The following is a 23,463-nucleotide window of genomic DNA, read 5'->3' as shown; positions in this document are numbered from 1 at the left end:
CTGGGGCTCAGAGACAAAGTCCCTTGGCTCTAGGGGATGGAGCAAGGATTTAGGTGCGGCTCCCCCATTGCTGTTAGCTGTGCACACTGGAAGCCTTGCCAGTAATTTTGGAAACAGTCCCATCCCTTTTCCTTGTCCTCTTCCCCCATGTCCACTCCAAAGCCAAGTTGGGAGTTGGACATTCACAGAAAAATGAATGCAAATAAATAAATAAAGTATACTAAAAAACCTCCCTAGATTTTTGTTTAAAAAAAAGAGCAAAACATCAAACCCCTCATATCTGGAAGTGTTCATACAAGAGCAGACAGTGTTTAACAGACATGTAGGACATTCCCATAAAGTTACAAACATACCTTCCAGAGATTGCTTTAAGATAAACAGATACAAATCATGTAGTTTTCCATGCAAGAGATGACTTGTTGCTTGGAAGCCAAATAGAGATTCCAAAATCGAGGTGCACCTGAAAAAGCTTAGGAGATCCTATCAGAGAAACTGAAACTTTGGCCAAGTCTCAGACTCTTGCCCTGCAGTGTCCTCTGTGAGAACGCCTGGTTGCAGCCCCATAGGTGGGACTTGGGTGGGCAGGACAGTCGGGGAACAGCTCTGCCCACCTCAGTTATTTTCCCTCAGTTCAAGGTGAAGGCCAGGAACAGTTTTGGACAGCTGTGCTCTGCCCACCTCTGCAGCCAGCAACCATCCAGCCAACATTTCAGCTATTCTGGGCGGAGCATTTCTGGGCGGTCGGTGATGGACAGGTGCAGTGCACACAGACCTGGAGAGCACAGTGCAGCCCAATCGGTGAAGCAGGTGTGCATGCTGATACTTACCAATTGGGAATTTGATAAGCATCCCACGATGCTTGGTCATCTAGGCTCTGACCCTGCTCCTTGTTCTTTTTAGGGGGCACATGGACCGTCTCCTGTCCTCAGTTTTATCATCTCTGAGGAGACAGCAGTACTAACTAGCTTCAGTGGTGTATATTTGTATAAAAAACACCCCAAATACAGTCTTTTTTTCATGACTGTGACAAAATATCTGACTATATTAGTTACTTTTCTATTATTGTGCTAAAACTCTGTGACCAAGGCAACTTTTAGAATATAGGGCTTATTTGGGATTACAGTTTGGAGGAATTAGAGTCTATGTTGGCAGAATGGAGGTATGACAGCTGAAGCAGGAAACTGTGAAACTTTCATCATTAACAGTAAGCACGTGGCATAAGTGGATGTCAACATGTAAAAGAATGCAAATAGACACATATCTATCCCCATGCTCAAAACTCAAGAGCAAATATATCAACGACCTCAACATAAATCCAGTTACACTGAACCTGATAGAAGAGAACGTGGGAAGTAGCTTTGAATGCATTGGCACAGGAGAACATTTCCTAAATATAATACCAGTGGCACAGACACTGAGAGCAACAGTTAATAAATGGGACCTCTTGAAACTGAGAGGCTTCTGTAAGGCAAAGGATAAATAATAATAACAATAAGACAAAAGAGCAGTCTATAGAATGGGAAAAGATCTTTACCAACCCCACATCTTACAGAGGGCTGATCTCCAAAATTTATAAAGAACTCAAGAAACTAGACATCAAAATACAAAATAACCCAGTTGAAAAATGGGATACAGAGCTAAACAGAATTCTCACTAGAAGAATCTCAAATGGTCAAAGACATTTAAGGAAGTACTTAACATCCTTAATCATCAGGGAAATGCAAAGCAAAATAACTCTGAGATACCATTTTTTTTTTTGGTTTTTCGAGACAGGGTTTCTCTGTGGCTTTGGAGGCTGTCCTGTAACTAGCTCTTGTAGACCAGGCTGGCCTCGAACTCACAGAGATCCGCCTGCCTCTGCCTCCCAAGTGCTGGGATTAAAGGCGTGCGCCACTAACGCCCGGCCCTGAGATACCATCTTACACCTGTCAGAATGGCTAAAATCAAAAACACCGAGGACAGCTTATGCTGGAGAGGATGTGGAGTAATGGGAACACTCCTCCAATGCTGGTGGGAGTGCAAACTTGTAAAGCAATTTGGAAGTCAATATGGTGGTTTCTCAGAAAATTGGAAATCAATTTACCTTAAGACCCAGTAATACCCAAAGGATGCACAATCATACCACAGGACATTTGCTCAACTATGTTTATAGCAGCATTATTTTTAATAGTCAGAGCCTGGAAACAACCTAGATGCCCATCAACCAAAGAATGGGTAATAAAATATGGTATACTTACACAATGGAATATTACTCACTGGTAAAAAAACAATGACATCTTAAAATTTGCAGGCAAATGGATAGAACTAGGCAAAAACCATCCTGAGTGAGGTAACTCAGACTCAAGAAGACAAACATGGTGTGTAGTCACTCATACATATGTGGATTTTAGATGTAAAGCAAAGGAAAACTGGGCTACAGTCTGTAACTCCAGGGAAGCTAGGTAACAAGGGAGACCCTAAGAGGGACACACACATGCAGGGCCCCAGGAAGGGAAAATAGTTAAGATCTGGAAAAACTGGGAGGGAGGTAGAATGGAGGGGATGGAGGATGGGAATATGAGGGATCAAGAACACTGAGTTGGTGGAGGGATAGAGGGGAGAGCAATGAGAGAGATATCTTGATAGAGGGACATTCTGGGGTTAGGGAGAAGCCTGGTGCTAGAGGAATCTATAAGGATGACCCCAGCTAAGACTCCCAGCAGTAGTGGAGAGGGTGTCTGAATGGGCCTTCCCCTGTAATCAGAATAGTGACTACCCTAACTGTCTTCAGAGAACCTACATTCAGCAACTGATGGAAGCAGATCCAGCGACCCACAGCCAAGCACTGGGCTGAGCTCCTGGAGTTCAGTTGAAGAGAATAATGAGGGATTATATGAACAAGGGGGCGTCAAGACCATGATGGGGACCCAAGCTAGAGGGAGCTCATGGACTGATAGCTGGGAACCTGCATGGGACTGAACTAGACCCTCTGAACATGGGTGACAATTATGGGACTTGATCTGTTGTGGCGGGGGGGCAGCAGGAGACCTCGCAGTGGCACCAGGTCCTATCCTAGGTTCATGAACTGGCTTTTTGGAGTCCATTCCCTATGGTGGGATGCCTTGCTTTGCCTTGGTACAGTGGGAAAGGGCTTGATTCTGCCTCAACTTGGTATGCCAGACTTTTCTGACTCCCCAAAGAAGGTCTCACCCACTGTGAGGTGTGCCTGGGGGTGTAAAAGTGGGGGGGGGAGCAGGAGAAGGGGAGGGAAGGGGAACTGGTGTTGGTATGTAAAATGAAAAATAGTTTTTTTTAAAAAAAGGAGAGAGAGAAACATTGTGAAGACGAGAGAGCAACTGGAAATGGTGTAAGTCTTAAAGTTCTCAAATCCTGACCCCAGTAATATATATCCTCCAGCAAGTCTACACCTTCTAATCCTTCCCAACAGCACACCAAGTGGGGTCCAAGTATTCCAATTCATGAATCAGTGGGGGACATTTTCATTCAAACCATCACAATGGCCACAGCAACTTAGGGAAGGAAGGGTTTGTTTGGCTCACAGTTTGAGGGTACAGTCCATCATGGTTGAGAAATCATGGCAGAGGGACTCGGAGCATCTGGTCACGCTGCATCTGCATTTAGGCTGCAGAGAGAGAAGAATGATGTCACACAGATTATTTTCTCCTATTTTTGCTAGGTCAGGAGCCCCAGCTCATGGGATGGTGGTATCCCATATAGGGTGGGTCTTCCCACCTCAGATAACCTACTCTATAAGATCCCTCACAGACAGGCCTGTGGGCTGGCTTCCATGAGGATTCTAAGCCCCATCAAGTTGACAATTAAGATTAACCATCCCACAAGACCTTGACTGGTCCTGAGTTCTCAGATAGTCAGACTCAAATGTCTAGAGAGGTCAGTAGAGTGACAGTGCCTGTGGTCAATCAGAAGGAGCAGGTCTCTCTAAAGTAGTGAGCTCTAGCTGGGGTGGCTGAGACAGGAAATTGAAGGCTCTGAGACCAACTACACTGAGAGATTATGTCTCAAAAGGTGCAGGGGCAGTTCCTGCTAGTTCCCTTGCTGGTTGTCTGAGCAACTGTGGACAACTGTGGTCAGATTAAGGGATAATTCAGGCAAAGTGGACTATCTGGAATGCTAATGTGAAATTGTCCAGGTTTTAGCTGTCAGGCCCAATTGAACTGTTTTGCTCGTGAGGCCTCACTCTTGGTGTCAGACTGAGGCAGATGGCAGCTAGTGCAGAACTGAGTTAGAGACCTGTCTTCTGAAGCCATGGCAGTCTCCTCCAAACAAGACTAGCTCCAGACAGAGAAGGTGTGTGCTTCTGATACTGTCGTGGAATTTGAGGTTTTCTTGGACACTCATACATCTGGGAAGAGGTGTCTGGGAGCCCCAGGGAAATGGCTCAGGCTGTACAATGCTTGCTATGTGAGCATGAGGATCTGAGTTTGGATCCTCAGCGCCATATCAAAAACAGGACATGCTTGGGTGTGTAACCCCAGCACTGGGGGCAGGTGGAGGCGTGAGGAGTTCATTGGCCAGCCAGTCTAACTAAATCAGCCAACACCAAGCTCAGTGAGAGACCCTGTCTCAAAAATACAGTGGATGGAAACTGATGAAGGGACCAGGCATCAACCCCCACACACACACACATACAGGTACATGCATGCATACACATGCACACATGATACTTCCCACAAAGTGTCTTATCTCAAAGATCAAAATAAAGTCTCAATTGTTGAGACACCTGCTTTACAAATGAAAATGTGTCTCCCCCTCTTCTCTCATCCCCCCAGCATCTAATCCTGCCTAATCCACCGCTGCAGGGAATACCATCAGATCTGATGTCATGTAGAAGCTGAGTCAGAGCAGCACTAGGGAGGTGGAATGATATGGCTGGGTGGAGTGAGGAATATAAGGCAGGAGGAGACAGGAGTTCATTGCATCCAGTCTGAGGATTCGTAGGGACAGGATAGCCCCTTTGGTCTGAGGATTCAGTAGAGGTAAGAACTAGTGTTTGGCTGCTCTGCTTCTCTGATCTTCAGGCAAGCTTTATATGTTAAAGCACAAACACAATATCACCACAGAAGACACTGATCAGGCACCATAATGTTTCTTTATATTATCTTATTGAATTCTCAGTTATTCTGTGTAATTCTCCATAGTGAAGGAAACTGAGGCAGATGACAATAGGTGACCTATCAATGGTTATCAAGCAAGATAACCTCCCTAGTGCTGGGATTAAAGCAGTGAGCCACCGCTGCGTGGTTCTGTTTCTTTTTTAGATTGACTCAATCTCCTGTACTCCAGGGTGGCCTTAAACTCACAGAAATCCATCTATCCTGTCTCCCGGATGCTGGGACTAAAGGTGTGGGCCACCACTGTCTGGCCTCTATGGCTAACTAGTGACTAGCTCGGTACTCTGATTTTCAGTCCAGCTTTATTTGTTAAAGCACAAACAAAATATCATCACAGTGTTAAGTTAATCAATCGTTATTTTCTTCTCATCATTCTCCAGTTTGGATGACAGGAAATTAACTATGGAATTATCAGTAAGGGTCGCCCAACCAGCTTGCTTTGCAGAGTAAATAAATGGAGGATCAGGATGGAAAGTGAATATTGAAGATCACAAAGGTTGGGATCAGCTGGGATCCAATGGGACCCAGCTTCTCTCATGTTGCTCCCCAGCACTGAGCACAGAGCCAATCATTCATGAGCTGTCTGTGAAATGAATAAATGGGCTCACACTCAAAGAGGAGACAGCTTCTCCAGACATCCCTTCTTTGCTTACATCATATTGCATCCTTGAATCATTTAAAACCACACACAGAGGGTCAGTGAGTGATGGTGGCTGTCATCAAGCCTGATGACCTGAGTTTAATCCCTGGGACCCATCAAGCAGAAGGAGAGAACTGGCTTCTACAAATTGTCCTTTGACCTCCACACGCACACTGTGATGGGGGCATGTACACACACGCAAATAAAATAAATAAGAATGCAGTAATTTAAAAACTAAAGCCATACAAGGACAAAGACAGTGATACGTCTGGGAATCAGATCTGTGCTTGGGGATGGTAAGGAACTCAGTGCTGGAATGGATTGTTACACCTCTCTGGCCATCCTTCCCTCTCCAAGTCCTTTGCTCTTTTCCTTCTTCCTTTCCTCCCTCCCTCCCTTCTTCTCCCTTCCCCCTTCACTTGCTTCCCTCCCCTCTTTCCTTCTTTCCCCTTTTTCCACCCTCCTCTCTGGCTTTCAGCTCACCGGTGGTTACTTTGTCCACCCACTTTTATTGATCATCTGGTTGCTGAAGCCAATGTCCTCAGGCACTGTGATAGATACCAGCTTTGAAAAGAGTGAGGAAAACCCACAGGGCCCTCCTCTCCTGCTGTTTGCAGTCTCCTGTGAGAAGCCATCCAAAATCAATTGACTTCACCAGTTCAGCAATGCTCCAAAGGGCAGCCTAGGGTAAGGGAGGGATGCATGTGGGAGGCAGAAGGCAGAGACATGATCTGGATAAGGCCTTCCTTCCAGAGGGCATGCATTGGAGCTAAGAATGGAGGCTTCGCACAGCCCACCAGGTGAGCAGGAAGGTGGCTTGTAGAGAAGGGTGTATGACTGAGGAATGGAGACAGGGTGTGTAAAGGCTCCAGGCTAATGCAAGGGTAAGGTTCCCACACAAAGAAGAGACCTAGATGGCTCCAGTGAGGTTTATCTTTGTCTCCTCACTCCCAGTAATGAGTATCACATATGCGTCAAGCACATGGCCCACCCAAAGCTACAACTGGTGCTCTTTCCCTTTGGTTCTTTTGGGGAGGTCTCACTAAGTAGCCCAGGCTTACTCAGACTCTATCTGTAGCCCTGGCAAGCCTTGAACATGTGTCTTTTTCCCACCTCATCTTCCTGAACAGTTTTGATGACAAGTTTAGAACACCAGGCTTAACTTGATCACCATTCTTGTAGTATGCGGGTATTTATGTATGGAGATCACAGGACAATCTCAGGTTGTTACTCCTGAGTCACCATCTGCTTTTTATAATCACAAGGTCTCCCACTGGCCTGGAACTTGCCAAGTAAGCTGGACTTGAAATCAGAAAACTCCAAGGATCCCTCTGCCTCTATCACCACTCTGTTTGAAAAGCAAGGTGGAAGACGAGTAAAGAGCTGTTCTCTCCTCCACATGCATTCTGCCATTACTTCCTGGCGGTGAGGCCAACTTCATGTTCCTGCTTCTAGGCCTTTCCCATTAGGATGGTGTGTGCTCTCTGAAACTGTCAGCCAGAACAAACCCTGTGTCTTCTCAGTTGTTTTTTGTCAGCATGCTCTGTCATAGGTGTGTGTGTGTGTGTGTGTGTGTGTAGATCAGAGGTCAACCTCAGGTGTCTCCCACTTGTTTTTTTTTTAATTATCTATCACCATCATTGTTACCCTTGTGTGTATCTGTGCTCATGATATATGGGTGACTGTGTAAAGGTCACAGGACAATTTTGTAGAGTTGGCTCTCTGCATCCACCTTCTCATGGGTTTCAGGGACAGAACTGGGGGTGGCAGGCTTGCTCAGCAAGTGCTTTCTGCCATGGACTCATCTTTCTGGACCTCTACCTTGTTGTTCTGAGGAAGGGTCTCTCATTCTTACTTGCAACCCACCAACTAGGCCAGAGTGGCTTGCAGGTGAGCCACAGAAACCCTGTCTCCATCTCCTCGCCTCTGACATTACAAATGAGCATAGTTGAGGCTGGACTCTTGGTCCTCATTGTTGTGTGACAAACGTGTACCCACAGAGACATCTTCTTAGCCTGTCTCAGATGTTTTCAAACATGGAGGCGTTGTTAGAGGTATTACACAGCTCTGTGTCACACACACTGAAATTTCACACTGTAGCCAGGTGTGTAGAGTATAGGGTGCTCTGTCTTAACTCCTGCCTGCAGGGTATTCTGGAAACCCAAAACCGGTCTCTCTAGACAGCCAGTTGGGAATGGCATGATGGCTGACAACAACTCATTTTCTGCCTTATAGGTGCTATGCAGGCATTTCTTCCTGTGGCAGCCGCATGATGGTCTGTCCCCAGTGTCTCCGGAGATGCTCTAGAGAGGGACCTGACCAAGATTTTGCCCTGCTGTGCCCTGTCACCTGCTTTGGGTCTTCAGTCTTGCCTCCTAACCTCAGAGAAAGGGCCAGCGAGGGCAAAGCTCAGCCCTGCCACATCTTAGGTAAAATATAAAGCATGGGGATGATGCTTTTCCATTTTCAGAGAGAGAGAGAGAGAGAGAGAGAGAGAGAGAGAGAGAGAGAGAGAGAGAGAGAGAGAGAGAGAGAGAGAGAGAGAGAGAGATCAAAATGGCAGAATGCATGTGGAGGAGAGAACAGCTCTTTATGAACTCCCACCTTGCTTTCCAAACAGAGTCTTCCACTAGCTTGGCTGTCTAGTGAGCCCACATGTCCCTGCCTTCCCAGCACAAGATTGCAAGTGTGCATCACCATGCCTTTTACATGGGTTCTGGAGATCTGAACTCAGATCCTTATGCTTGCACAGCAACCACTTTATTGACGGCACCATCTCCCCAGCCCTAGAGCACTGCCTTTCTAAAGGGGTCATGTTTGAGCACTTCTTATTCTCTTCACAGGTTCCAGAAAGTTCACAAGGCTGCAACCCCATTGCTCAAATCACTAAGTGAGTACTGTATCTGTGACAGCGTGAGCAGGGGAGGGCAATGAAATGCTTGGGGTTGTGGATGTGGCTCAGTTGGTAGAATATTTATACAGCATGTATGAAGCCCTGGGTTCCATTCCCAGTACCACATACAAATGGCCTGGTGATGCAGACCTGTATTCCCAGCACTCAGGAGGTAGAGGTATAAAGATCAGAAGTTTAAGGTTATCCTCGGCTACATAAAGAGTACGAGGCTAGCCTGGGCTACGTGAGACTCTGTCTCACAACAAATCAAAACAAGCATAAAGGAAAATGAAATGCATGTAAAATTGCATAAATGCCTATAACTGGCACATTCAGGAAACTCATCTTGGTCCAGATCTGCTGTTTTTATGCAGAATAATTTTTTAATAACAATTCCCACAACTCTTAGTAAACCTTCCAATTCAAGTGTTTCTTCTACAATTGTACATGAAAGGAATGTTAATTAGGGGTTTAACTTTGAGGGGAGAAATCGGCTGAACACTTGTGGAGAAGAGGTGAGAGATGGTTGCCTCTCCCTCCCTCCCTCCCTCCCTCCCCTCTCTCCCTTCCTTCATTCCTTCCTCTCTTCCCATCCCTCCCTTCCTTATATCCTTTTTTGTTTTCCAAGTCAAGTTTCCTAAAGTCCAGGCTGATCTAGAAGTCACTATATGGCCATGATGACCTTGAACTTCTGCTTTTCCTGCCTCTGCTCCCCAAAAGCTGGGTTTGCAGACTTGCACTAACTACCACACGTGCTTTATGCGGTGTTGAGGACAGAACCTAGGGCTTTGTGCATGCTAAGCAAGCAGTCTACCTGCTGAGCCATATACCCAGCTCAAGGTATGTTTCTTGAGCTTGAAAATATAAAACACCTTTTTTTCCCCCCCAAGGACTCTTATCCTCTGACTGAGCACCAGGGGCCTCATCTCTTGATACATCTGCTTCTTGATATGAAATCTCCTTTCTCCCAGTCATAGCTGTGTGAAAACCACAGTTCCCACTGCAGCTGTACATTTTCCTATGATAAACAGCTAAGTTGAATGCTAATCAAGATTACCTCCTGGTTCTACCTCACACAGCAAGGCAAATGCACAGCCTGGCCTGGAAGCTGGGATTTGTCATTTGAAGACATCCTTGATGACACTGACCACAGCAGCCCTCTTCTCTCTGTCCCTGGATGGAGAATGGGAGTGCATGGGTGTAGCATACGACTCTCCCATCGAGGTGACTTGCTTCCCTGAACCATGCCCCATCTACAGTGTCTGTTCAGGGAAGCAGCTTCATTTTGAGTGCTTCAGACTTCCATTGTAGAAAGCAAAAGAATTCTTAGTGGCTTGAAGACAGTGGAGATGATATCGTGTGTTTCTCCAAGTCTGGGGGAACTTAAGTGATCAAATGGGCAAGAGAAATGTGGATATTTGTACTTGTGTGTGTATGTGAGCACAGGCCTGTACGTGTGTGCCTGTGTGTTCATGTCCATGTGTTTATGTGTATGTGTGTGTGTGCCTGTGACAGTCAGGGAACAACCTCGGGTATCATTTCTCAAGTGGTGTTAACTTGTTTTTTTGAGACAGGGTCTCTCACTGGCCTGGAACTGGCCAGGTCGGCTAGGCTGGCTGGCCAGTGAGTTCCAAGGATCCCTTCGTCTCTGCCTCTGTAACTCAGGGAGAATAAGCACATAGTGACATACTACCACACCAGGCTTTTTCACATGAGTTCTGGGGATCAAACACAGGAGCTAGCTTTTTTTTTTTTTGACTGAGATATTTTTGCAACTCAGGATTTTAATGTTTTAACTACATTTATTATTTATTTAGTGTTTCTGTGTACCCCCATGCCACAATATACATGTGGGGGTCAGAGGACTACCTGGAGGAGTCAGTTTTCTCCTTGTACTATTTGTGTCTAGGGAGGGGTATGAACTCGTGTGATCAGGTTTGGAGGCAGCAGTCTTTACCCATTTATGTATCTTGCTGGCCCAACCCTTTAAAGGAATCACTGTATTTTTATTTTGTGTGAGAGTTCTTGTATTGAGGTAGAGAGCTCATGCACCAGGACACGTGTGTGGAGGTCAGAAGATGTTTTGCAGGAGTTGATTCTCTCCTTGAAGCTCCCTGAAATCCAACCCTAGATTTTAGGCGTGGAGGCAGCCATCTCTATTCACTGAGCCTTCTCTCCTTCCTCCAGTTTATTTTCTTAACCTTGGATATTTGGATTATAAGAGTGAATCTTAAGGAACTACAACCTCGGGGAACCTTCCATATGGAATATCAAGAACTGTTTACCGTAGGGCAAGTAGACCCGCTAAGATAATTACAGTATAATTAGGTTCTCAGTTACCAACAGGGAAAAGGAAAGTCAGTTTCCACCATGTGAACCAGTATATGAATAAGCAGAGTTTTCTGGACTGAGACCACATAGACAGGCTTCTGATGTTTGGTGCCTTCTGATTTTTACTGCTTTGTGAGATGGGCCAAGTGAAACGCCCCCAAAGGCCAAATTTATGAATATCTCTCTGATGGGCCTGTGAGTCCCCCATAATGGCCTTATAAGGATGGCCTCTGAATAGGATGTCCTGGGGTGAGAGTCAATCCGCACTGAGGATGACTTTTCCTCTCCTAGGTCTTAACCTTTCATAGCGAGACAGACAACCAGGACAGTAGGAAATCGAAACAAGCTATGTTTAGCCGAATCTTACATACCATAATCTCTTTACCATGGTCAAGCAAGGCAGGAATGCTCAAACTGATCGTTCTGGCTCAAATCCATTCCAGAGGGGAGAGATTTACGACTTAACACCATTCTTGATTTTTCCCTGAGAGTGAAGTTAAATGACCCAAGAATAACATTAGTCTGCACCAGGCTGGGTGAGAATGGCCTTCTAAAGGGTGGTCTCGGGCTCCGCTTTTCACCCACAGCCTCAGACTCCCTCCGAAGTCCCAGCAAGCATCCAGGAACACTGCTGTTTAAGAAGCTGACAGTGTGGTGAGTTATGAGATGGGAGGGCGTCTGGCCCAGGAGTCTCCATTGTCTCTTCACCCATGAATCTTGACTTAATCCAAGCACATGAGATCCGAGTAAGTCCTACCTTCCTTGATGCTTCAGTCTTGACTTACGGACCCCTCTGGAAATGTGGTAAAGTATTAGAAGGCAAGTTGGGCTGGTCAGCTCAGGCAGAGGAACAAAACCAGCAATGGTGGGAGATTTCAATGGTTAAAATAAATGATCGTAGGGTTGAGGAGATGGTTCAGTTAATGAAGTGCTTGCCCTCATTAGCATGAGGATCTGAGTGCAGATCCCTACCATTCACATACAGAAAAGTCCAGGACTTATGAAGTCAGGTGCTGGGGAGGCAGAGACAGAAAGATCCTTGGGCCTTGCTAGCCAGCTACTTTATCGTATAGATGAGCTCCAGCTTCAGTGAGAGACACTGCCTCCACCCCAGTCCCTGACTGACCAAAAGGTGGAGGAGAATGGTAAAGGAAGACACCAGCAGAGGCCTCTGGCCTCCACAGGAGCACACAGTCATGCAAAACACACATAAAATAAATGGATGTAAAGATGGGCCCCTTAAAGCAGTCCAAGATCCCCAAAAGTCATCCAGCCAGGCTTTTGATGAGTGAGATGTTGAAGTTTCTCTAAGACAGATATCTTTTCAAACTGTGCTCAGAACACCTTTTGGGCCTCCTAGTTGCACAATTCCTCAAGCAGGAGGTAGTTCATCTTCAACCATCTGCAATTGTCAGAGAGGTGTCATGGCATCACAGAGTTCAGAAGGCCTGGAAGCCCATGCATAAAAGTCCATAGGCAGATCTGGACAGCCTTCTCAGAACAGTTCCTGGGAAGCCCAGGGGAAAGTGATGCTCCTATGGAGAGTAGGGCTCACCCTGACTTGCCTCTGCTCCTCCACCCGTAAGATGGGCTGAGCTCTGCTAAACATTTTTCTCTGCTGAGCAGCTAAAAACTGCAACTTCAGTTTTTTAAGACAGGATCTCCTGACTGGTCTGGAACTTGCTATGTCATCTACTCTGGCCTTGAACTCATGGAGATATGACTGCTTCTGCCTTCTGAATGCTGGGATTAAGCATCTGGCTCATTTTCTCATTTTAAGAGCAACTGAGAGCTGGGGAAATGGCTCAGTCAGTAAGTGCTTGACATGCAAGTGTGAGGGCCTGAGTTCTTTCCTAAGACCCCACGTTAGAAACAAGCAAGCAAGCCACAAACAAACAAAAAAATGGAGGAGTGGTGGAGTATGCTTGTGATCCCAGCATTTGAGGAAGCAGAGATAGGTGGATTCCCTGGGGTTCAGTAGCTAGTCAGTCAACCTAAATGGCAACTTCCAGGACAGTGAGAGGCCCTCAAAAACCAAGATGGCTTGCTCCTGAGAAGGGCATTTGCAGGTGACCTATAACCTCTAAGTTTACGCAAACCTGTGTACACACTTGAACATGCACATGCACAAACTGTGATTGACAGGGTCTCTCCCCTATTTCCTTTGGGCTAAAATTCTTTATCTCATCACAGTACAGCCCTTGCAAGGGCATGGTGGGGTGAGTCTGTATTGAAATAGACTTACTTGCCTAGAGTCTTCCACCAACTTTGATGGGAGGCGTGTTGGCACAGATGAGGAGACCATGGCAGCTTTTTGTTAACATGAAAGGGACCAGTGTGGCTCATCTTTGCTTTCCCATGGTAGGCAAAGCCTCATGGTTAAGTCAGAATCAGTCGGGGTGACCTGCACTGCTGGAACCCTGAGGAGTAGGCCCTCCATTAAAAAGCAAACCTTCAATTTGCTCTCGTGAAGTTTAATGGTGGGCCAACTGCTTAATATACCCAGAATCCTGGATCAGATGCCCAGTCCCCAAACCAAACCGACCAAGAAAGCCGTAAGATCTATCTAGTGATTTCTTTATGTATCATTTCAGGGATTTGTGCTTTAAAATGTTTTTAAAAAACCGTAGCTCAAGGGAGTTGGTGACATAGCTCAGCAGTTAAGAGGACCCAAGTTCAGTTCCCAGCATCCATACTGCATGGCTTGCACCTGCCTGTAACTCCAGAGCCAGATGATCTGATAGCTCCTTTTAGTCTCTGAAGGCACCCACCCACGTTCACTTGTACGTGCATACAACCATACACAGAGTTAAAAATAAAATAGATTAAAAACCTAAGAGCCGTGGCTCAAGGCATCACCTGAATCTTTAATGCAGCCTGATGCATGAGTTTAGCAGAAGAAATAAAACAGAGGACTCACTAAGAACAAAGTCAGAAAGTCACTCAACCCTTGTGTCAATTATGATAATAAAATGAATACTGCTGATGGTAATGAGACTGCCCAGAGTTTTTAAATCAGTCAAAAACATTTTTGCAGTGCTCAGAGTCTTATCCATATTAGACAAGTGTTTTACCACTGGGCTGTACCTTTAGTCCTGTAACTGGTGTGTGGCATGTGTGTGTTTGGTCATGTGTGTAGGTGCATGGGAACATGTGTGTGACTGTGTGGAGGCCAGAAGACAATTTTGGGTGGTCATTCCACTGTCTACATCTTTATTTATTTATTTTTTTACTGTTTGGACCTCCCTTTGGTAGGAATGTTAAAACTGGCTGTGGGAACCACTGAGTTTTATGAATAATTCTTTGATCAACAGGCTGCATGTGGCAAAAAAATCTTCCAGAGTTTAGATAAAATTTCTGTCTCCACTGTTGGCTTAGCTCATCCAGAATGGGCACCCTGGTCATTAAAAACATCATTTAAATTAATTTCCTGGCTAATAGAGTGGGGCTTCCTGGATTTGATCTATGTGTGTTGCCTGGTCCATGTTAGGGCTGAGGCAACTGGACCAGGCATGGCCAAGGGTGTAAAGAGGTGGTGATTAATTCAGGGGTCAAGTGTTTAAACATCTGGCGCCTATATATTGCTCATTTCAGCTCCTACACCTCTGTTCAGGCAGAAGGAGCAGGGAGGGCGCACCCCCCTCCCGTTTCCAACCGAGTGGCCTGGTGCTCTGTCTCTCAGCTTCCCAGAGACTCAAGCCCAAGGGAGAACACACGCTGCAGTTTGTACCACCCTGTGGTGACTTTATGCTATGACATTCGCTCCCTCTGCTAGCCTTCCTTCCATTTGTCATCACTCTCTACAGCCAGCTCCCAAGTGCCGCATTTGTGCTCTGCCACCCTCTCCAGACATTTTAGAGGCATTTGGTCAATCCCCAAGGTGGGTTTCCATGTCTTGAAGGACCCCCAGAATCACCCGTGCAGGACTATTTTTGTCACTAAGGTCCCTCAAAAAGTCTATTAAATAGGGAATGAACCAGCACAAGACCAAACCAGAACGAGGGGGCTTCAGGGATGGCTCAGCTGGTAAAAGTACATGCTGCGCAATTGTGAGGTCCTGAATTCAGATCCCCAGCATGTATGTAAAGAGTTGGGTGTGGCTTTGCAGGTGCATGTAACCTCAGATCTATGATGGATAGAGACATGAGGAACACTGGGGCTTGCAGGCTGCCTGCCTAGTTCTAGGCTCTGTGAGATACTCTGTCTCAGGGGTATAAGGAGGATATGGAACAGGACTCCAGATCTGTCCTCTGGTCTCTGCAATCTCACACCCACATACACATAAACCACACATATACACCACACACATACATACACACCAGTAAATACATAAATAAACCCCTCAAAACCCAGAGTGAGCTCTAGACTAAGCCAAGGGCAGCACCACAAGTTCAATGCCCACGAGGGGCGGGTGCTGAGAAAGGGAAGTCGATGAGCTCTGATGTCCATAAAAGTGTTCCAATGCTTGCATTTTCTCTCGACCCACAGATCTCCCAAATGTTCTTTTTCCACAGTGCGCCCCCACCCCCAATTTTATATGTAGCAGATGGTGTTCAAACAAGTTAAGGAGCAGAAGCTGCAAAGGGCTTAAAAGAAAAAAAAAAGACAGTGAAACTCATATATTTCTTCAAACGATAAGATGAACTGCAGATGTCTGAAGACTGGTGATGGTGCTGCCTGCGACTCCAGCTCCACTTAAAAGAAGAGTCCGCTTATGTTTAGCGTTGGACAAGCCCGGTAGCTGTCACGGCATGATTTACGGAGGTTGATGGTGAGATTTTATGTTACTGGGGACCTGGCAATGAAAATCCCATCCCTTTCACCCATAGGCACCATCTCCCCGAGTCCATGGTAGAATAGTGGGGTGAAGTTGCACTACACAGCCAGCCTGTGGTCCTCTGGCTTCCCTTCTGTCCGGGACACCTGAACTGACCTCTCTGTGGGATTCCTGGTCCTTGGAAGTGTCCCATTCTTACCTGACACCTGCAGCCAGATTACTCTCAAATTAAGCTTGACAAAGTCGCTAAAGGCGAAACAGTTGTGTGGCAGAATCCAGCTGCATATAGGAAACAGCTGCTCAGGCTTTCTTTGCTTTTTGTTTTTCAAGGAAGGAAAGAATCTCCACAGAGTTTAAAATGTGAATGTAAAGGTTTTCTTAGAAAGGCCAGCAGAGACATGTGTGATCAGCACACTGCCGTGTAGCCATGGCTCCAGTAAAATCTGTTTTGGGGGTGACTCGTTACTGAGTCATAAATATTTATTACCAACCAAAGTGAGGGACCCAAGACCTTCTCCGAATGCAGATTTCCCTTCCAGACTCTGCATTGCAAGGCTCTTTCTTTCGTTTCTACGTTTATTTGTTTACTTATTTATCTATTTATGTCGTGTGTGTTCACATGCAAGAACCAGCCGCTGTGCTCATACAGGTGAGATCAGAAGGAACTTGAAGGAGTCGGTTGTTTCCTCCCATAGTGCCAGTCTGGGAGTAAGACTCAGGTCATGAGGCCTGGGAACAAGCAACTCCCCAGCCCCAAGGCTGGTTTTTTTTTTTGAGACCCCCAATAATTCTGTTTTTGTTTTTTTGGGACAGGGTTTCTTTGTGTAGCTTTGTTTGCCCTAGAGCTCGCTCTGTAATCCAGGCTAGCTTCCAACTCACAGAGATCCACCTGTCTCTGCCTCTGCGTGCTGTATTAAAGGCATGAGCTACCACGGCCAAGCTGCTCAAGGCTGATCTTAAGGTAGCTTGAAGCATTGTATCTTTTGTACACCCATGCTTATTCCTAGGTACAATTAACATGGACAGCTGTGAACTCAAATACCTACTTATTAGAACAGGGCCCTTCCCCCAGGTGGCCGTTTGAGCACAGGCAGAGACAGAAGAAGGGACCCCCAGCCATCTCTGGCTTCTGGAGCTGAAATGTGTGCAGCCTTTGAAGTTACCACAACTCAGGTGCCAGACTCTCCCAGCAGCCTCAGAGGAGGAAGCCATTCGTTTTCAAGGAAGGGAGGAAATTCCTTGGGATCTGGACATTTCCATTAAGCAAATCCTGGAAAAGTTATTTTCTGGAGGATGAGGGGTGGGAGAGGGATTTTGGAAAGCAGCATGAAAGACTCAGTTAGGTAGGAGGCAGCATACAGGGACTAAGGAGGACCTCAGGAGGAAGCCAGGAAGACAATAGATAGCTTTCAAATCAGTGTTGCTGGGTTTGCTGAGAAAACTCCCTGGGCAAGAGTAGTACCTGCTGTGCAACTTAAGGACCTGTATTCTTTCTTAGAGCCTGGAATCCATGAACCCTGCTTCCCACTCAGGATGAGATGGAATCACAGATAGCATGGAGAAGCAGTAAGGAGAGACCCTGCCTTGAAAACAAAGCAGAAGGAAAAGAAAAGCTACCCTTGAAAAGCCATTATTTGACTTCCACATGGATGCATGGCATGTGCCCCGACCCCCCCATAAATCAATAAAATTGAAGTGTTTATCTAATTATTCTTTATCAATAAAAAATCAGGAGTCACATATGGGGTGAGAACCTGAATGATGAGAGATGCTTTGGAGAAGCCTCCAGTGACCTCCTATCTCTTCCATTCCTCAGTCCGGAAGGACCGAGATCCTCTCTCAGCCCCGCCTTACTACTTCCTGTCTCTCGTCTGTCCTCAGTCTAAAACCTCTGTGGTTAATTTTGGTCAACTAGTGGCTAGCTCTGCCCTCTGACGCAGAGAAAACTTTATTGTCACAATGCAATCAAAATATCACACAACATAAAATAATATTAAAAAAATCACATCTGTGTGTTCAGTGGCGGGAGGACGGGAAGGACTTCTCAGGGTCTGGCCTGCTTTCATGTTGAACACAGCCACAGCTCTGGGCTTTCCACCTTGACCCCATGTTTGCTGGTAAGAAGGAGCCACAAAAATCCGAGCTGGAGTGGCCCCCTGGGGTCTTCATCCTCCTTCCCCCACATTTACACAAAAACCCATCGAGAAGCTCCACAGCCACATGACTCCTGCTTAAAGGGTTCAAGTGATGTCGTAAGCACATGTTGTATTTTTACTTTTATGTCTTCGATTTCTCATGTTTGTCTCAATACAGGGTCTCACACAGCTCAGGCTGACTTTGAACTCACTATACAGCTGAACTTCTGATGCTCATGGCTTCACTTCTGAAGTGTCAGGATGAGTGGCGTACGCTGCCTTGTTCAGTTGGCGCTGTGGATGGAATGCATGGCTTTGTGCGAGCTGGGTAAGCACTCTATTGTTGGAGACTCGCCTCTAGCTCTTATTTACATTTACACATCTTTCCTCTGTGTGGAATTCCCTGCCATCTAAGTGAAAGTGGTGCTTGTGTCCAGGTAGGGGAGGTGAAACTGCTCTTGTGTCTATTAATTGACCAGTCAGGCCATTGCCTCTCTGTTTCCCTCCTCTTATGTGGACCGGACTTTTTTTCTCTGAGCCTCAATTTCCTCATCGTCAAAGACCAGGGGACCTTACAGGATGATTGAAATGATCAAGTCACATGGAGACGGTGCACTGACTCCATGCCTGCTACCAAGCAGGTACTTAATAAACAGTGAGTTTCCTGCCACCTGCAGGGAAATCCAGGTGGAAGAAAAGACAGACTAAGGCTGGCGGGGTACACGTGACTAGGTTGGGGTACTGCATCATAGCAGCCACAACCCATCCTTACACGGTGCATGCATAAGATGCTGGTTAGTTTCAATTGTCAGCTTGGCACGATCTAGAATCACCCATGAGCTAAGCCTCTGGGTATACCAGTGAGACCTTATCTAGATTAGGTGAGTCTTGAGGTGTGCCGGGGAGGGGTTTTCTTGAGTAGCTTAGTTAGAGCAGGAAGAATCACCCTAAATATGTGTGGCACTTTTCTGGATATAGAGTCCTAGGGAAAAGCTTTTGGGTTTTTGTTTTGCTTTGCCTTCTTGTCTTTGTCTCTTTCTGGTGAGTGCTGCTGCTGTGGCTGTTGCCATCACCATCATCCTCCCCCGACATCAGAACGAAGTTTCTTTGGACTTCTTACCTGGACTGAAGACAAGAATCCTCCATGCCTTTGGTCCCAGATTGGGATGACTGAGGCTTGCATCTTTGTGGACTGAGCAGCTACAGCATTCTCACTGTCCACGATGTGCAGGCAGCCATTGCTGGACTATTCGGCCTGCATTGTATAAGCCAGTAGAATAAAGTCCCTCCTAATGTGCATTCAATTTATTGGTTTATTCCTCTGGAGAAGCCTGACTAATACACATGCGTCTCAAATAGCATCCTCACCCCCAAGGATCCCATTCCCACAGCCTGGCTGGGATCTGGGTAAAGGGATCCAGAATTTTTCTCTGTCTGGGATCCCATCTCCACACCCTTCCCTTTCCTTGGCTGTCTTTTCCCTCATAAAAATGGACACACATTGCCCCCCTTTGCTCCCTTTCCTTGCTTGGGTTGAGATAATCCAAGCCCCAGCCAAGCCCCAGCTCTCACAAGACTCCCGTTGCTTCACCAAGATAGATTTTCCTGGGATTGTTACTTTGGTCTGTTATTATTTCCCTATTTGGGGTGAGTAGAAGTTTGTTTATGTATCCCAAGGAGTAGTGTCACACAACACCCCACCTACCCTCAACTCTGGTCCATGACCTTCATCAGGTCACTCACTGGTTTCTTTGATTGACATGTGGGCCACAGTCAATACTATTTGTTTAGTGGATAAATGGCAGAGACCTGAGTGTCCTAGGAGTTCTTTCAGAGCCATAATGGTCTTCATATCCTTCCATAGTGTGCCCTTCTTGAACATCAATCAGCTGCTTTGAACTGGGTGCTCCAGTACACATTCTGGTCAGTTGTGGTGAGAGGTGGTCTCTATTCTGGTGAAGTTTTCACTACCAGTAAGATTCAGTACTGCCCTTAATGTGTGTTCCATTCACTCATGGTTGTGATTTGGGATAAGGGAAAGGAATTGAACCACCATGGTTTACCCAGGGATAGCTGCTCTCCAGTTCTGCCATCCCTATGGGGCAGGGAGGGTTTGAATTCAAGTTGGGCCACATAAATGAATAGTTTCTCACAAGGCTCTTCTCTGAAGAAGATTCAAGCTCTATAAACATATGTTGCCTAAGGACAAGCTAAATCAAGAGTAAGTAGTTGGTGTGATGGTTAGCTAGACTGGATTAATGAACTAGCAAAGCACACCTCTGGGTGTGTCTGTGATGAAGCCTCCAGAGATGAGTAGTAGATCATGAAGAGTCTGATCTACTGAGTGGCTTAGCCTCCTGAAGGATTCGTGATGTGACGGCATCATTGGGATGTGGTGAAAGGTCAGAGGTGGGGCCTGATTGAAGAAGTAGGTCACTGGGAGTTTATCCTTGGAGGGTGTATTTGTCCTGTCCACTCCCTGCGTCCCCTTCTCTCTGCTTCCTGTCTCTCCATGATGTGAGCCCTCCTTCTCTGATCCCTCCCTGTTATGGTAGATTGAAACAATGAGCCATAACAAACATTTCTTTCTTTAAGATTATTTTCCCTTGGGTGTTTAGTTGCAGTGACTCAAAATCCTGACTAATAGAGTTGGTTCACAAATAATTTCTGCTCTGCCCCAAATGGGCTCCTTGCTTGTCTAGGGAGGGACCTCTATCCCTTTTGGGGTAGTTGGCATCCATGTTTGGAGAAGGAGGAGTTGGAATGCCAAGCTCCTGAAATGTACCATTGATGTTTGACAAACTGAACCAAGCTATTGGGGACAGGGGGCGGGATTAACTCTTCCCAGTGGAATCTCTGAGAGGACAGTAATGAAGGTAATGATGGTGGTAATAATGGTAGTTGCACTGGCTGGTTTTGTGTGTCACCTTGACACAAGCTAGAATCATCAGAGAGGAAGAAGCCTCAGTTGAGGAAATGCCCCCATGAGATCCAGCTGTAAGGCATTTTCTCAATTACTATCAGCTAGGGAGGGCCCAGCCCATGGTGGGTGGTGCCAATCCTCGATTAGTGGTCCTGCTTTCTATAAGAAAGTAGGCTGAGCAAGCCAGGGGAAGCAAGACAGTAAGCAGTATCTCTCCATGGCCTCTGCATCAGCTCCTGCCTCTGGGATCCTTCCCTGTTTTAGTTCCTGTCCTAACTTCCTTCAGTGGTGAACAGCGATGTGGAAGTGTAAGAAAAATCAATTCTTTCCACACCCACTGGCTTTTTGGTCATCGTGTTTCCTCACAGCCATAGAAACCCTGACTAAGACAGTAGTGAGGCTGAGGGCGGTAGTAATGAGGTAATGATGATAGTGATGAGATGAAGATGATACCCTGTAGCTAAGCTATCTTGTAGAGCCGCAGCTCTACTGTAATGAAGCTAGTTACACAGTTACTAGTAACCAGTTACATTAATGAACTAGTAAAGCACCCCGTTGGGTGTGTCTGTGATGACATTTCCAGAGATGAGTAGACAGTATCACATACTTTTCAAATGTATATGAATGTGCCATCGCTTCAGCTTGAGACTCAGACTGCACAGATAACTGTCCCAGCTGTCTCTGTACCGCAGTGGGAGGAAGACACAGAAGGAGCACAGTCTACAAAGATGTTCTTTGTCCTTTTTGGATCCCAGGCCTTCCCCCACACAGGGTCCTAGTGAAAGACGAAGGCCTGTATCATGGCTGCTGTGACCATTCAGCCTCTAGGAAGCCAAATCATGGCCCTGCAAGATTCTACTCCAGTGATATGATAGGTAGGTATTTATGGGCTTTGTGTCTTGATCAGGAATATTCCATTGTGAAAGTGCTGCTTGGGCTTGGCTTGCTGATGTCGGCAATGCAATTATTATTTAATTGATTAATAGGCATGGATGACTAGTAATTAAGGTATTATCTGTTAGCTGGGAAAAAAGTCTCACAAAACCAGCCATTGTTATTAGCTTATTGATGGAAGGGTAGCCTTGCTTCTGGGGATCATACATTAACATTATGACACCATTAACATATTCCTTGAAACCCACAGATCACCCTTTTTGCCACTGTAAAAGGTGAGCTTTGTTGACATGAAATTAGTCCTTAATCTCTGATTTGAAGGTGACCTGTCTGGGAACCAGTCTTCCTGGAGGTCGGCATAGGTAGTCCATGTAAGCAGTCTTCACTGTCTGTAGCCCTAGGCTTCCATCTCCTCCTTCCCTCTTTGGCTGTTGAAAACTTTTCTCTGTGGCTAACACTGAGGAACAATGTAACATGTAACTTCTAATTAAACTTTTCAATATGTGGCAAAATTGTACTGAATGAATAAGTAAAGGCTGCATAATGGAAGCCTATTAGCCAAGTGAATATACTCCTTTAAGTCAAATTTCTATACCACTTTTGTATTATCTCCCATCAGAAGAGAACGTGCAATTACCAATTTTATCTTATCTGGGATTATTATGAAAAAGTAGTAAAGGAAACTTCATTCCAGGAGCCATAATGTGATTTTTGATTAATAGGGCCTCTTATGTGACAAGAATATTTCTCTCAGGCAAAGTGTGCATTTGGCTTTCTGTGTGAACTGGGTTAGAAGCTACATCTCAGAGGAATGATTGCTCAATAATTGAACATATGTGTCTACAGAGAGGTCAGATTTGCAAGGCATCCCAAAGTGTGAGAAAGGCGGGTACTCCAGTTAACATTGACTACCAACCTGACGATCTAAAATCACACTCACCTGAGTGTTTGTCTTTATCGGGTTTGTCTGCGGGGGTTGTCTTGATTGTTAGTTGCTGTAGAAGGGCCTAGGCAACTGAGAAGAGCAGCATTCCATGGCAGGGGTCCTGGGATGTGTAAGAAAGATAGATAAGCATGATCCTGGGAGCAAGCCTCCAAGCAGTATTCGGCCGTGGTTTTCACTTCAAGTTCCTGACTTGACTTCCCTCAGTGATGAACTATGATGTGGAAGTGTATGCACATAAATCCTTTTCTCTGGTAGTTGCCTTTGATTAGAGTGTTCCATTACAACAGCAGAAAGGGGGCTAGGACAGCAGGGAGAGGTTGACTGGGCTGCATAGATATCAGCTTTAAAAAGTCAAACACACTGGACTCACATGTATGTGCGCACCTGTGTGCATGTTCATGTGTATGTGTGTGTGTGTTTATGTGTGTGTTTGTGTGTGTGTGTAGACATATATGTGCTGCAACTCAACTGTGGAGGTCAGAGGACATCAAGTGTCAGTCCTTGTCTTCTATACTGTTTGAGTTAGGTTCATTTGTTGTTCACGTCTAGCTTGCCTGGGGGTATCTGAGGAGTCTCTCATCTCTGCCTCCATAGCAATGCTGGGATTACAGATGGGAACTACTGTGAGCTTTACGTGGGCTCTGAGGATCTAGACTCAGGTCCTGTTGCTTGAGTGGCTTGTGAGTCATCTCCCAAACACACTAGCTTTTACTAGTTGATTCTTAGCATATCCAGTGTAACATGAATACATATGTAAGTGGTTAAAAAAGCACCCAGGCTCCAGATCTTGTA

General features: G+C 45.9%; 1 long non-coding RNA gene across 2 annotated transcripts in view; it reads left to right on the top strand.

Moving 5' to 3' along the window:
• LOC110340911 overlaps positions 1 to 17,513 on the top strand; it is a 49,960-nt gene extending 32,447 nt beyond the window's left edge. The window contains exons 3-7 of one of the 2 annotated variants that reach the window (XR_005874299.1): positions 8,008 to 8,201; positions 8,616 to 8,662; positions 11,584 to 11,650; positions 15,511 to 15,767; positions 17,272 to 17,513. This is a non-coding gene — a long non-coding RNA (uncharacterized LOC110340911). The remainder of the gene's footprint in view (positions 1 to 8,007; positions 8,202 to 8,615; positions 8,663 to 11,583; positions 11,651 to 15,510; positions 15,768 to 17,271) is intronic. The other variant, XR_005874298.1, reaches the window with a different exon arrangement.
• The last annotated feature ends 5,950 nt before the right edge of the window (positions 17,514 to 23,463 follow it).

The sequence above is a fragment of the Mesocricetus auratus genome, unplaced genomic scaffold (genome assembly GCF_017639785.1).
Source record: "Mesocricetus auratus isolate SY011 unplaced genomic scaffold, BCM_Maur_2.0 Super-Scaffold_100676, whole genome shotgun sequence".
Taxonomy (NCBI): Eukaryota; Metazoa; Chordata; class Mammalia; order Rodentia; family Cricetidae; genus Mesocricetus; species Mesocricetus auratus.
This window is presented reverse-complemented; position numbering and strand designations above follow the sequence as displayed.